The following is a 12,998-nucleotide window of genomic DNA, read 5'->3' on the forward strand; positions in this document are numbered from 1 at the left end:
CTTAATTTTAAAATTGCCCAACACCAGAGATATGGCTCTGACAAGTTATTGACTTGTGCTGGGGTATGGGAATAGCTACTGAGAGGCTTGGTCGTCATAGACGAAGTAGGATTCCTATAGCAGCTTTTCTTTCTGGGTTTGTGAATTTAGTAGCAACTATGAAAACATAGTAGAAACTGCTATAAAATTTTGCTTTATATAAATTAGACTGGAAAAATGTTTTGTAACTATTTGATTCTACCGACACTACACATAGTGCACACTTTGAATCATTATGACGGGTTGGATAAAAAAAGCTGCTGCCAAATAGTGCATCGCGTGTTGGTAGCTTGTTACTGATTAATAGATCTTTACTATTACTCAGACAACTTAGTGGAAAAAGCTAGCAGTGAGCAAAATCCTACTGGGGCCATAATTGATGTTAAAGGCCATCCGGGCTCCCGTGAAGGTTTTGAGACCCATGTGCATTTCCTGCAAATAAGCTATTGAGTGACTTTATGTGGGTCCATCTGCATCCCAAAGTTTCAAAAAAATCCAGCAAGCCGTTTAATTCAAATGCAAACTTGCAAACTTGTCCGTATTGAAAAGCTACTCAATTCCATATTTAGCCTCTTTGGCTGCGAGACAAATTGTGGGCTAGGAGTCATTAAAAAAATGATATGGACATAAGCAGGGGCAAACTGAATTTGTGTGCCATCCATGGGTTTGAGACTATAGAATTTACACAAGTTTCAAATTCCTGCTTTTAGGCACAAGTTTACATATATATAAGGTCTATGTCAGGCAAGAGCTCCTGAGCTAGGTCGGTCGGTAGCAGATTTAGGAAGAAGAATTGGGGAAGAAGAGACAATTGGATGAAAAGGAGGGAAAAACAGGAGAGATTAGCCGAGAAGAGAGAGAAAGTAGTTCAAGTATTATAATTCTGATAAAATTCATACAGCAATTGAAAGGAATCTTATACAATTCTGTTGTCTGTTGCAACTAACTCTAACTAACTGACTTAGTCTAACTACGTCGTTTAAGATGTTATGCAATACAATCACCAAACGCACAACACTCCTCATTAAACGACATCCCATAAACGTTGGGGCCTGACATTCCCTCCCTGATAAGAAATAAGCTTGTCCTCAAGCTGAAAAATCAGGGAACTGCTTGTCAATGAACGTCTTGTCCTCCCAAGATGCTTCAGTTTCCTGCAAATGATCCCATTTGACCAAATACTGAATGATGGGTTGGGAACCTCGTAGAACCACCCTCCTCTTAACTACCCTCTCCGGCTGTAAAATACACTGATCAGAAGCATCAAACTCAGGCAGGGTAGATTCAGTGCCCAGGCCTACCCCAACCTTCCTCTTCAACAGAGAAATGTGGAAAACTGGGTGTATTCTGGCTTTCTCCGGAAGTTGCAGCCTGTAAGCTGCTGCACCAACCTTCTCAATAATCTGGAAAGGGCCATAGTACTTAGGAGACAATTTTAAACTCTTCCTGATAGCCACTGTCTGCTGTCGATAAGGCTGCAGTTTCAGGAAGACCCATTCACCTACTTGAAAGGACCTCTCTGTCCTATTTTTATCAGCAAAGTGTTTCATTCGATTCTGAGCCTTGGCCAGATTATCTTTGATGTTGGCTAAAACCTGAAGTCTCTCCTGTACCATACCCACAGCTGCTGGGACAACACTATCATGGAAGGGTCTTAAAGGCAGATGCAATGGTTTATATCCATATAAAGCTTCAAAAGGGGTCAGCTGCAGACTTGTGTGAAAATTAGTGTTATACCACAACTCAGCTGCAGACAACCAAGTACTCCAATGGGATGGATGTTCACTACACATACACCTCAGGTAGCTTTCAAGACACTGGTTGACCCTTTCACTCTGGCCATCAGTTTGAGGGTGATAAGATGAACTATACTGCAATCCAACCCCCAAGGCACGAAACAGCTCCTGCCAAAATCTGCTAATGAAGACCTTGTCCCTGTCAGAGGTGAGAGACTCAGGTAGACCATGCAACTTATACACCTGGTCAAGAAACAACTGGGCTACCTGGTGTGCTGAATAAGGATGAGACAACTTCATGAAGTGACTGTACTTAGTGAAACGATCCACCACTACTAGAATGGTGTCAAACCCATGGGAAAGGGGCAGCTGCTCGATAAAATCCATAGTTAAGTGTGTCCATGCCTGTTGAGGAACTGGAAGTGGTTGCAGCAGGCCTGGATAAGGGACATTTTCATGCTTATTCCTCTGACAAGTATCACAAACCTGAACAAACTGTACAACATCCCTTTTTATGCTTGGCCAGTAGAATATAGATTGTATCCTTTGTAAACAGGCTCTTTGACTAGAGTGACCCCCAACAGCTGAGTCGTGTAGAGCCTTGATCAAACTGTGCCTGATCCCATTAGCTGCTCCTACATACAGTTTTCCCTTGAATTTGAGCAATCCTTTGTCCAGTTGGTACCCTGAGCAAGCATTAGGATCCAGCAACAATTGAGACATGATATCCAAAGCTACCTTATCCCCATCATAACTCTCAACTAACTCCTTTACCCACATTGGTTGCACAGCTGAGAGTACACAGAGGTGTTTGCCTGTGTCTGGCTCCCCGTTTCCTCCCTCCAGCCTCCTTCTAGAAAGGGCATCAGCTACCCCATTTTCAGTCCCCTTTTTGTACTGAATCTCGTAGCCCAGACCAAGTAACTTGGTGAGCCACTTATGCTGTAAAGGATGGGTAAGTCTTTTCTCCAACAGATACTTAAGAGCCTGATGATCAGTCTTGATGATGAAGTGGTGCCCCACAAGGTAATGCTTCCATTTAGTCACTGCTAACACTAGAGCCAACAACTCCTTCTCATAAACAGACATCCCTAAATTCTGAGGAGAGAGGGCTTTGCTAAGGAAAGCTATGGGATGCCCCTGCTGCATTAACACTGCCCCAATGCCCACCCCACAAGCATCAGTTTCTACTACAAAAGGAAGCTCAAAGTTTGGCATTTTGAGAACTGGTGCAGTAGTCATAGCCCTTTTGAGATCTTCAAATGCTAGCTGAGCATTGTGACTCCATACGAAGCCCTCCTTCTTCAGCAACTGAGTCAATGGTTTGCAGATAATCCCATACCCCTTAATGAACCTTCTGTAGTATCCAGTTAACCCCAAGAACCCTCGCAATTCCTTAACTGTGCCAGGGGTAGGCCATGACTGGATACACTCCACCTTACTCATGTCCATACTCACTCCATTCTCAGAAATGATGTGTCCCAGATACTCCACTGAAGTCTGAGCAAAAGAGCATTTAGACTTTTTGCAATACAGCTGGTTGTCAGCTAAGATACTCAACACAATCTCCAAATGCTGTGCATGTGCCTCCAGTGTAGGACAATAAACCAGAATGTCATCAAAGAAAACTAACACGAACTTCCTCATGTAAGGTTGAAATATTCTGTTCATCAGAGATTGGAAAGTAGCTGGTGCATTAGTGAGGCCAAATGGCATCACCAAAAATTCAAAATGGCCATGGTGTGTCTGGAAAGCAGTCTTATGTATGTCTGCTGTCTTGACTCTTAACTGATGATATCCAGCTCTGAGGTCCAATTTAGACATGTACTTAATCCCATGTAATTCATTCAACAGCTCATCAATGTTTGGGATAGGGAACCTGTCTTTTACAGTAAGTTCATTTAGCTTCCTATAATCCACACATAGCCTCCAAGTATTGTCTTTTTTTTAACCAACAGCACAGGAGAAGCAAAAGGACTACAACTGTGCTTAACAATCCCATTTGTAAGCATTTCAGCCACCTGTTTTTCAATCTCAGATTTATGTGCGTGGGGGTATCTGTATGGCTTAAGTTTGAATGGCTCTGCTCCTGGTTTCAAAGTAATCTGATGATCTAGTTCTCTCTCAGGAGGCAATCCATGAGGGGTTGCAAACACCTGAGAGTACTGCTGTAGTACTGAAGTCACTTGTTCTGGGATATCCTCCTCTTGATCTCCCTGGGGGTCCATCTGTAGGAAGGCACAGCTCCTTTGCTTTTCTTGTATAAATGTTCTAAGATCTTTACCCCTTACTAGTTCCATCACAGATTGATTAATGTGGCCTTGGAGATGTAGTAAGTCTCCCCTGCTGCTAAGAGCAATACTGAGTGCATGGAAATCAAAAGTAATGGGACTGAATTGACACATCCAGTCAACTCCTAAGATGATATCCCAGTTTCCTAACTCCATTATCTTCAGATCAAATTGAAACTGATAATCCTGTATTAACCATCTAACACCTGGACAAATTGTGCCACTCGTGATGTCTGTGCCATCTGCCAAAGTTACAGTAAAAGGTCTGACTGTTTGGTAAGGGAGCTGAAGAGATTTAGCCAACTGATAGTGTATGAAGCTGTCAGAGCTACCAGTGTCTACCAGGATCTTGACAGGTATTCCCCCTAAGTTGCCTAGTAGCAAAATAGATTTCCTCTGTATTGCTGCTGCTAACGCATTCAATGATACTTCAGCCATTTCTCCTACCCTCCCAGTAAGCTCATCTTGTTCTCCTTCCGCATCTTCGAATTCAGCTTCATCCTCTTCCTCTATACCTGTAGACACCAAATTTTGAATAATTTGTATGTATCATCTATTTCATGATTTTCATTTTAGATTGCTTGCATTTTAGTTCGTTATTGTATGTTTTGCACTATTAGTTGTTATGATATTTTAGTTTTATTCATTTTCGCCCTTTTAGTTGACCTATTTCATTTGCTTTTTATTCTTATTTACTTTTAGTTTTAGTTTTTCGTTTTAGCTTTTAAGTTTAAGATTAGCATAGAGTTTTTAGAAAAAGAAAAGGAAAACATCAAAAATATGTTTTAGTCATTTTGTTTTTATTCAATGCTTTCTTGAAAAAAAAAGAGAAAAAAGAAAAATCATAAAAAAAGAAAAAAAAAAGGAAAATTGTTCACAAAAATGCGTTCAAATTCAATCTTTTGGCATTTTGGTTTATTTTTTTAATTTATTTTGAAAAAAAGAAAAGGAAGGGAAAAAGAAAAATGAATGAAAAATTGAAAAACAATGAAAAAAAGGAAAAAGGAAAAAATGAATTTGCACTTTGTTGTTCTAGTTTATTTTTTCATTAAATGTTAATTAAGTCATTTTTGTTAGTTATTTTTATTATTTTCAATTTTTGTTTTAATTAATCTTAAAAAAAAAAAAAAAATTCGGCATGCAAGCTGCGTTTTGCCGCAGCTTGCAAACACAGGCTTGGGCAGCTCCTTAGCTGCAAATACAGAAGGATGGACTGAGGTTTTAGGTTTATGAGGCCCCATATAAATAGAAAGAGGATTGACAGCCGCAATGGAGAGAGAGAAGGACGGCAGAAAAGAAAAAAGAATGAGGGAGACGGCTGGAGGGATTTCAGAGGAGAAAAAGCAGAGCTAAGGAAAAGGAGGGCCGCCGCAATTCATCTGGGTGGCCATCAAAGCCCTATCGTCCTCTTCATCGTCAAGCTACAACATTCCCATCAATCAAGACAGCGGCTAGGGAAGAAAACCAGAGGAGAGAAAAGAGATCGAAAGGGAGAGTTTTGGGGGGAGAGAAGGAAGAAGGCTACGGTGAGAAGAAAAGGAGGGTTTTGCTACTGGAGCTAAAAAAACCTTCACTACTGCCAGCCTTCCATCGCCACCAGCAGCTCCTCACCGAAACAAAAGGGGAGCGGAAAAGAGAGGAGAGAAAGAGAGAGGGCAGCGGCTGGTTTTGAGAGAGTGAGGGAGCATTGGATAGAAACCAGAGAGGAAATAGCCAAAGAGGGAGAGTCTGGAGAGGTGGTCGGAGGCTGGGTTTGATGAAAGAAAAGCTGCGGGCTTTGGGGAGAAGGAGCTGGACGCCGCCATCACTCGCGAGAATCAGTCGCCACCATTGCTGTTAAACCTTACCGTCAAACCTTGCCGAAAAGAAAAACACTTCCAAAGCTATTTCCTTTTTGCTGTGTATTTGTGTTTTAGGTACGTTGATGCCTGCTTATTTCTCCCCTAGAATTTGTTTTGACGTTTTGTTTTTTTTGAATCTGTTCTTTACGCTTTACTTGCAGCAGTTTCTTTACGCTTTACTTGCATTTGACAGTCCAAGTTGCTTCCTTTTGTTGTTTGTTTGCTTACATTTGATTGTCTGATGGTTCTTTCTTTTGCTCCCATGCTGTCGGATGATTCCTAGCTGAGGGTTTTACCTAGAATCTTGCTTGCTCTTCCTAAGAGCGAGGGACCTAATTGATGCTTTACTTTGCTGTGAAGATGAATAATGTGTACATAGGGCCTGATTGGAGTGATATTTCGGTTCCTTTTTGTGTCATAATAAGGCCATGGGTATTCATACAGAAACTCATTCTGTTTTGATGACCTGTAATGCCTGGGGAAAGCCCAACGAAAATGCAGCAAACCTCTTTTTCAGTTGCAGTAGCTTTTGAACATCAAGTATTTGCATGTTTTTCCAGAATTTTGCATAATATCTTGCTAAAGCTCTTAGCCTATTTAGATGCGGGAGTTCTTGATTTGGTTGCTTAGTTTTTCATTTTGATGTCTGGTGGATAAAGTTTAGATCAAAGTTGTGCATTTGGATGATAATTATCCACACGGGTAGAAAGCTATATATCATTGAGCTTTAAATCATCTTTATTTGCCTTAATCTTGCCCATACAATACTCTAGCATTGGATGTTGTTGAAATGGAAATCTGAATCCTTGTTCGAAAAATGAGAAAAGTTGCATTGCATGTTTCTGTTTTGCTATTTCTTTCTCTGTAACAGCCCACCAAGTGGGTCTCCTTTGATGAGAGAAAATTGAATGAGTCTTGACATGATTGTTTTACCTTTTGTGGTGATAAGTTGCCAAATGTTTGGCTAGTCCAATGGAATAATGTGGCGAACTAAAGAAGACAGCAAACTATGTTGCAGAAAATTTGTAAACTTTGCATGAAGTTGTTTGAACTGTCCAGATTTTGTATGTTCTTTGGTCCGACTTTTGATGTTTAAATTTACAACTTTCATGTTGCAAAGTGAGAAGTTTGTGTGGGAGTTTTGTTTGGATTTGATGGCATTTGAAAGCTGGATTTTATGAAGTGCCGAATTGCAGAAAGCTTTCAGCAGAAATGTTTGTTGCAAAATGCTTTCACGCCACTTTTGCATGGATTTGCATGGAAAATGTTTCCAAAAATTGAACTTTGGCCCCTAAGTCTCCCCTTATGTCACTATGACCCAACCAATTGAATAATATCATCAATTTGGTCCTTATAATTTTGCAGCAATGCTACAAAGACACAATTGAGTTCTAGTAGCTTGCAATTTGGTCCTAAAAGTAGTTGCATTTTAACCTTTACTTGACCTTTTCTTTGCTCTTGGGCCCTTGAAGTTCCTAAAATGTTTAATTAGGCTTGAGTGCTTGGTTAATGTTCACAATGGAGTTCTTGGTAGCCTCAATTTTTCAACTTGATTGCTTGTTTGCTTTCATTAGTGACCATGTTTTGTTAAGGTGGTGCTTAATTGCATGAATCTGTGAACTTTGTGTCTAAATAAGCTTGTGTTTGCCTATTTTCTTTAACTTTTCCAAATAAATTGGTACCTTGACCATTTCTTTTATTTTGGAGGATGAATAAGTGATTTCACTCCATTTAAGGCATCAACTCAAGGGCGGTATAATTTCTTTTATCTTTCTTGTCTCTCCTATGTGATCCAACGTGCTACGTGAAAATTGCATGTCTACTTGCTTCCCTTGTTTTTTTTTTAATTCCTTTCATTTACTTCATTTACTGTTGCTTTTTATCTAAGTCATTCTTTATGGGGTATGTGTACACCTCTTGGCTTGTAATAGATAGGGCTTTGGCGAGCAATTTGGTCCATTTTCCCTTTCCCCCTTTTGTTTTAGTTAGTGAATGTAATAGATAGGGCTTGGAGGAGCATTCAATGAAGACCTATCGAAGACGTGTGCCTAGCTAGCAAATGTAATAGTTAGGGCTTTAATTGTCTTATGTGTCTTGCATGCTTAGTTGCTACGTGTTAATTTGCTTTGTTAGGGCCTTGCATCTAGTCGAGCATGCTAAATGTTATGTGCTATGTGTTTATAAGTGTTTGGCATGTCTACTCGCTTTCCATAGCTATGAATGAATGGAATGGATGAATGTACGTTTCCACTAGTCCAACGCTAGTCGGAATTCATAGAATGGGCTAGTCCAATGCTAGACCCTTAGGGATTTCCCCTCGTTAGTACATGTTTGCATGTTCATTACATGTCATGCATTTTTTTAGTTTTATCATTTTGCATGCTCCTCGATTCCCCTTTCCCCTCACTTTAGGTCTTGCATCTCATGCTAGTTAGGGTACATTTGCCTGAAGAGTCCCCTTTTGATAAGGGAAACGAGCGAGTGTGGCTACTCGATAGCCTTAGCACGCTAGTTTTGCTTTCTAATCAAAGGGAAAATCGAAGTCGAAAAAGTTAGGAGTCATTCCCATACCCGACCTGATGCTTTCCTTTAGGTTCATTCATTCTCATTTATCACTTACTCATTTTTTTTCAATTCACATTTCCTCATCACTTTTCCTTTCCTTATTGTTCATTTTTTATTCCTACTTCACAAAATTGCACTTAATTACACCTATATGCACTTATCACTATATTTCATACACTTGCACACAAACACTTGGATTTTTCATACAAATTCACACATGCACCTTTTCATACACTTGCACACAAACACTTGAATTTTTCATACAATTTCACACGTGCACCTTTTTATACACTTGCACACTTGCACTTTAGCCATCATTTGCATTAATCGACCTCTATAAGGTTTTCCTTTATTGGCCGCCGCAATTCATGTGGTTGGGACCAAAAACCTTACAAGAGACATTTTAGAATTTAGGTTTGCATTTTTCCTTTCTTTTGCATTCATGTAGTGCATCCAAATGTAATAAATTCTTTGGTTAAAATAAGAAAAACTTTGATTAAATCACGCAACTAGCCTTGGCTAGGTCGGAGGGGTGCCTTGGATTTTTATCCTTGCCTTCCCCTTCGTCAAATGTGACTCCCGAACCTTTTTCATTGGTTTACGTGGACTAGGAGTCGTTTAAAAGGGGTTTCTTACAACTTTTTCCTAAAAAATTCATTTTTAGGTGACTTGGTACACCTTAACTCATTACCAAGTGGCGACTCCAATTTTCTATTTCAAAAAACCCTTTTTAAACTATAATTTTGGGTCAAATCGTCGCATTCTCAAACCTCCATTTAGACCCATTTTTTCTTTTAAATCACAATTCATTTTTCAACCACAAAAAAAATACATTTTTAAACCATTTTATTTATTTATCAAAAAATGGGGCGCGACAATACCTACACAGTTCAATCCCCCAGATTTACACTGATGACCAATCCCAAATTTATCACCACATCTATAACATAGGCCATTCTTACGCCTATACTGCATTTCCTCAGCTGAAATCCTGCTCACCTCCCTGGATCTCGTGTCAACCTTCCTGTTAGTAGGATCAATAGCAGGAAGTTTATAGGAGCTGGAACTGTTTTGGCTATTACTGTGGTTTCTAAACATCCCATACTTAGGTTCAACCGCAGTTCTTCCTGAAGTCTTAGGCTGTTTGGACATGGTTTCTATGGAGCATTCCTGCAATTCAGCAACCTCAAATGCTTTGGAAAGAGACAGTGGTTTGAACATTTTAACCATTGGTTTGATCTCATCCTTTAAACCACTAATGAAACTGGATATGAAATAACCTTCGTCCAGCCTAGGATTCCTGATTAGCATGAGCGTTTTCAATTCCTCAAATTTCTCCTCATACTCTTCTACTGTCCCCTTTTGTTGTAATTTATTGAATTCCTCAACCACATCACGAGACCACTTCCCTGCAAACCTTTCACACAACAACTCACAGAATTCAGACCAAGTCAACCTAGGTTTTTCTAGTCTAACTCCCTGGAACCAATTGTCAGCTCTCCCTTCTAAAAACATTTCTACCATATCTACCCTTTGATTTTCAGGTATTTGATAATTCAAGAAGTATTTATGACATTTCCTCAACCGTTCTCTAGGATTACCAGATGCGAACATAGGCATTTCAAGTCGTGGCAAGCTGGGAGTAAAAGTCTTAGCTCTAACCTCCGGCTGAGCTCCATGCACCTCTGTAGAGGTCATGAGCTTAAAATGCGGTGGAGGAGTCGGTAGGAGTGGTTCTGATGAGCCTGCCTCTGCCTCCGGCATACCTTTCTCTTTCATCATCACCTTCAGTAGCGCATTGAGTTTCATCTCCATCTTACTGAACCTCTGATCCAGGTTGCCTACCATCGCCTCTACCTTCGCGTTGTTCTGCCCGAGCTCCTCCTGGAATTTCTATTGCAAGCTACTTTGGCAGGAAGTCTGAGCTGCGGCCATGGTCTCCATTACCTCTTGAAGTCGAGCTTCCTGTTTCTTGAGCTGTTCTTCCAGAGAACGATACCTGGTGTTTTCAGCCATGAGTGGTGCCACAAGCAGCCAAGGATCGGCTGCTCTGATACCAATTGTCAGGCAAGAGCTCCTGAGCTAGGTCGGTCGGTAGCAGATTTAGGAAGAAGAATTGGGGAAGAAGAGAGAATTGGATGAAAAGGAGGGAAAAACAGGAGAGATTAGCCGAGAAGAGAGAGAAAGTAGTTCAAGTATTATAATTCTGATAAAATCCATATAGCAATTGAAAGGAATCTTATACAATTCTGTTGTCTGTTGCAACTAACTCTAACTAACTGACTTAGTCTAACTACGTCGTTTAAGACGTTATGCAATACAATCACCAAATGCACAACACTCCTCATTAAACGACATCCCATAAACGTTGGGGCCTGACAGTCTACCTGTGACATATATATATATAAATCCAAAATAGCTAATCAACATTTTTGGTTAAGAACTGGAGCTAAAAAATCTGCTGGTATGTAAATGAATACAATTGTCCTCAGTCATAAATTGTAACCCAACAATGGGAGTAGCAATCGGCTCGGACAACATATAAAATTAGTACAAGTACACCATCAAATTTGTAAGTCAAAGCGATTAAAAGTCTCAATTACATACATACTACAACAATATCTCTAATGGCAAGCTAATTAGATATAAATCCGCAGGACTGGGAAATTTTCTGGTTGAGACAAGCATCCAAAATTGGTCACCGACGACACGGTTGTCCTAACCTAGCCAGTTTGCTCAAATAGTAAATGACACCAGCAGCTCGCAAGAACTATTTCGGGTCAAGAATGGTGTCAGCATACCAATACTGGAAGCCTTCATCGGACTGAAGAAACATGTGGCACCATCTCTCACTATTTTCAAACTCTTTCATGCATGCAAGCCGTTTTCGAGACCACAGATCAATTGGCTCATGTTTTGGATAGCTTTGGTCCCAAACCTTTAGCACCGCTACACACCACTCATTTCGTCTAGTGTTTTTCTTAATTTTGATCTGTTACAACTTGCCAATGTTGGTTGCTGCGTCTCATAGAGCTTCCCTGGTCTTTTGAGACTTAGTGCTCCTTGAACCATTGTAGGATGACGTCCCCCGACTCGATACCGGTCGTTTACCCGGCCTACTAGCAACGAATTCGACTTTTTCATCCCGAATAGGAATATAAAGATCCTCCCCCCAAAAGTCTGAAGTAGGTCCGTCTACCTTTACCTTTCCCTTGCGCCTTGATGCATAAGCAGTGGTCTTTTCAACAAACCAAGGAGAGTGGTGGACATCACTCTGAGCAGATGATTGGGCATGCTTTCCTGTGGCTGATCGACCCTCACGAATGTCTGTCAATTCATAGAAGCAACCGCAGCTACGCCCTTCTTTGAATCTAGCATAGAATTTATTTTCCTACAAGTCATGTGAAATGCCGGCTAATTCAAAATGACAAATGAATACAATTGATAGAACATGCATGGAAATGAAATTACAGGCCACACTTCAAATAAGTAACAATTTCTGTGACCCCAAAGCAATATTTAAATCGCAGCAATAATGGAAGATATTTAGGCCAGCAATGAACCATGACCAGGGCAGCTTAAACCATAACTTGATTGCACCAACCAATATGGTTGGTAGCTATTTCAGCGCCCCGTCCATTGTAAAATTTAAATCCCATAAGCAACCGAAGGAATTGATAGTGCTGAGACAAAAAATACACCCTCAGTTTTTATAGTATCAACCAAGCTCAGCACTAATCAAAGATAAAAAGTCTTGCAACTTTTAAATAAGTCATAATTCGAGTGACTCTCAAGCAGTGACAGATCCACATTATAATGGTTAAAACAGGGCAGCAATTTAACAGGGCAAAATATCGAGCTGGACTATGAAAGCAATTTGGGAAGCCCAAAATTTTATCACATTAATTTCTCAAGAATTATGGCGAGTGACCAACTGTATCTCAGAAACAAGCAAAAAACTCTAAGCACACTGATGAAAAGAGTAACAACGAATAAAGTATGCAACTGATGAAAAAACATAGAAATGCCATTTCATCTCCCAAGCCTGCTACTTGCAGCATGTTACAAGGCCAAAAAAAGTGTTGAGTTTAATTGTACCATCTCAGTCATTCCAAAATTTATGGAACTGTACTGAAGTTATAGAAAATTCTGGTCACTTGAAGCTGAAAAATGGAGACATAGTGGAACTTTACCCGCTTTAGAGCGCTCCATTTTTCATTCATAGAATGAAAGCATAGAAGCTTTGAATTAAATCCAACTCCCGTCTCTGCTGTTGACTGCGACATCCCTGATAAGCGAACAAAACACTTCCACTTGACTTCTAGCCTATAGAATTTTGACCGATATTGCTCCCACCTCAATTGACGTGGCACTTGTCATTCATGTGTAAGCTCAGATGGTACCAGTTTGACTTGCCCTTTTGGTGCCTATCCTAAGCACCATTCCTATGACATTCTACAAGTGTCGTTACAAAAGATGCCTCAAGTGTAGGGTGGTTTTTCCAATTGGCCACTTCAGAATCATCA

The sequence above is a fragment of the Coffea arabica genome, chromosome 4c (assembly GCF_036785885.1).
Source record: "Coffea arabica cultivar ET-39 chromosome 4c, Coffea Arabica ET-39 HiFi, whole genome shotgun sequence".
In the NCBI taxonomy this organism is placed as follows: domain Eukaryota; kingdom Viridiplantae; phylum Streptophyta; class Magnoliopsida; order Gentianales; family Rubiaceae; genus Coffea; species Coffea arabica.